The sequence below is a fragment of the Morone saxatilis genome, unplaced genomic scaffold, assembly GCF_004916995.1.
Source record: "Morone saxatilis isolate NCDOM2014 unplaced genomic scaffold, NCSU_SB_2.0 Contig7, whole genome shotgun sequence".
In the NCBI taxonomy this organism is placed as follows: domain Eukaryota; kingdom Metazoa; phylum Chordata; class Actinopteri; family Moronidae; genus Morone; species Morone saxatilis.
In genome coordinates this window covers 20,538,672-20,541,645 of record NW_023340246.1, presented here as the reverse complement: position 1 = coordinate 20,541,645, position 2,974 = coordinate 20,538,672, and positions in this window count along the sequence as shown.

The window sequence follows — 2,974 nt, the reverse complement described above, 5'->3', positions numbered from 1 at the left end:
AGAGAGAGAGAGAGATGACATTCAACCAAGGTCCCCGGCCGGAACCAAACCATTCGTGATTACATCTTTTACAGCTAGGCCACCAGGTTGCTTTCAAAGGCTGCCTTCATTGTGCCAAATAGGAATAGGGTTCAATAGAAATTCATAGAATCAGAATCCTTTTTTTAAAAACAAAATCTTTTCAGGTAGTTTTTTTGGTGTTTATTTGGTGCTACAGGTCACATAATCTGACAGTAAGGGTGTGTCATATCATATTATTCACAGTAATACTGGAATCATTTTTAAAGTGATATGGTGATATGTATTAAAAGCGATATTCTGACTTGTAATAACGTCATATTTGGTTGTCCATCGAAGTCCGATGACGACGTCCACTCCCCCGACGGTGAGTTCTTTGACGTCTGAACAATCCTATCTTGGACCCACAAGCTCTGTTGCAGGTGGGGCATGTAAATGTGGTGACCGTGGTCAGGGCTGGAGACCTGGGAGCACTGTCTGCACCATGATTGGGTAAATCCCGGTGGCAAGTGTGGTTGCAGGACAAGCGTTCCCACATCTTGGCTGCAGGAGGCTGCCAGGTCGTTTGTCTGTTAGGGGCCACCTATTGTGCACCGCCAGCACAATTGCTTTCCTGTCAGGGTGCGCTCCCTTAACCTTTGTCTCAACAGACTTACCACAAGGCAGTAGAGCTGTTTACCCATGGCTGTGGTTGACAGGCGCCGGGGCATGTCCCCACAATGGTGGGCCTGTATGCTACATCTCTGGGGCCCACTGCTGCTCCGATATCCCCTGTGGTATAGCCTGGAACCGCGAGGTACCCCGTTTCCATGTGTTTCCCCTGGGAGGCACTGCAGGAGTCTTGGTGGTGGAGAGGCTCTGCACTGGCAGGAGGGAGCTCACACACTTGGCTCTTCTTTTCCCCCTCCATCAAGGAGTCTAGCCAGTGGCAACATCTCTAAACAGAGAGCAGCAGGCAGAGAGCAAAATACAGCAGCACCGATGATGTCATACCGTTACGCACACTAACCACAAGCATGGCTGGAAGTAACAATGCTTGCAAAAAGTTGAGTGACTCAGTGCGGAAGGGCTTTGGTTATGAAAAGATCAGATGAACAAACCACAGTAATATGTAAGAAGTTCAAGAAGACTCATTTCACCTCTAGTAGCACACAGTCGAGTACGAGAAGAGCCAAAGAAACTATTGTTAGTTCTTAACCAAAAATATTTGTTTTTGTCATCACAGATATCATTATATCACAAATCCACCGAACTTTTGTGATATTATTTTAAGGTCATATTGCCCACCACTATCTAACAGATCACAGACTGCTGCCGGTGGTAGGCTGAGTTCTCACTTTAAGATGAAAGGGTGGTAGATAAATATTTAAGTTGTGGACTTGTTCCCCCCTTTATCAAGAGCACTCTCCCACAAATAATGCATTTCACAGTTGTTTTTCATTGAGTTTGGTGCAGTCTGTCCTCACTTTGTTTCAATAATGTTCTTCGTAGATGCTTGTAATGCAACAGAGACTTGTCAGTGAAAGATTTGATCAGATGTTGCCCGCGGAGCTTCACCCATCCGGGTATTTTACCAACTTGGAACCAGATCCAAAATATCCAGAATAGGACCAGCAGTTGGAATTCATCTTCACCTAAAGTAGAGAATATCTGGACCGAGAGAACAAGACTGAGTGGGGAAAGAGGACTAAAGTAGATTAATTCATCAGCCTGTCACACACAATGAACTCTCAATGTTTTCGGGAGCAATTTAAAGGGTGATGCTGCTTGACAGAGGGGAGTAAGAAAGTCTTCAGGCTAAAGGGCACCGCAGATTGAGTCACAATTCATGTGACCTATAGTTGTAGGGCTGTCTTTATTGTAGGAGTAGAGCTTTGGTTCAAACGACGACTGTGACATAATCCACGGCTCTGTGCTCAGGTTGAATTGTGTGTAACTGGGAGCGCTGAATAGCAGTGGGAAGGGAAAGATGCGAAAGCCTCACCAAGGAGCTCAGCGTGACCCAGAGCTGGAGGGCGCAGCTGACTGCTGAGGTCACGCTTTATGTTCGCATTGTGTGCATGACGTAACCCACATGACATTTACTGTTCTTCTACTCTTCTTCACAAAGCAAAGAAATCCATCCCATGTCTACATATTATATTACCTTACTTACCGAGAATAGAAAAACAATTTAGTGGACGTGGCGATCAAAGAAAGGACGAAAAGCTTGAGCATGATCTAATAAAAGCTATGACAGTAATGTAGTGGGATTTAGGATTTACGGCCTATAAGAAGTATATTAATACAAATATCCTTAATGATAGTTGGCAGGTTTTCAGTTACATTAATTTGTGCTAAAAGTAAAGTATAACTTCTTACCAGTTATAATTTGAACTGTTTACTTTGTCTTTACTTTGTCTTTATACACACCGTGTATAAGGCTTGTCATGAGTCGGTCACCCGTCTCTGCTGGTGGTTTTGCGGGGCATTAGCAGGTCGACCAAATCAACATCAGTGCTATCAACACATCCGGGACCATACTTCTATCCTTCACAGACACACTCTGCTTCCTCATAGTTATTCGACAGGTACATTTTCATGAACAGGTATAAAATTTGACATGTAGATTTTTAAACATGCATATATTTCCTACACTTACACTGTGGTGGTGATCGGCAAAAACAATCCCACTCTTAAGGGTGGAGGTGTCCGCCTCAGGTCTGTTGTACTGTTATTCATTGTACTGTATTTCACTCTTTATTTGTACTCGTAGGTTAATTGCTGTGTTGTACTTCCTATAAGAACTTAATGATGATTTTGTTTTACTGGTGATACTTTTAGGGTTTTCCTATAGTAGGGGAAGTGTTGGTGCCAAGGCAACACTGTCACTGAATTTGTTGACCAATACTTTTTTCCCAGTTTCCCCCAATTGCTTCCAGTGAAAACTACAACCTGGTTTCTTCAACCATTTATC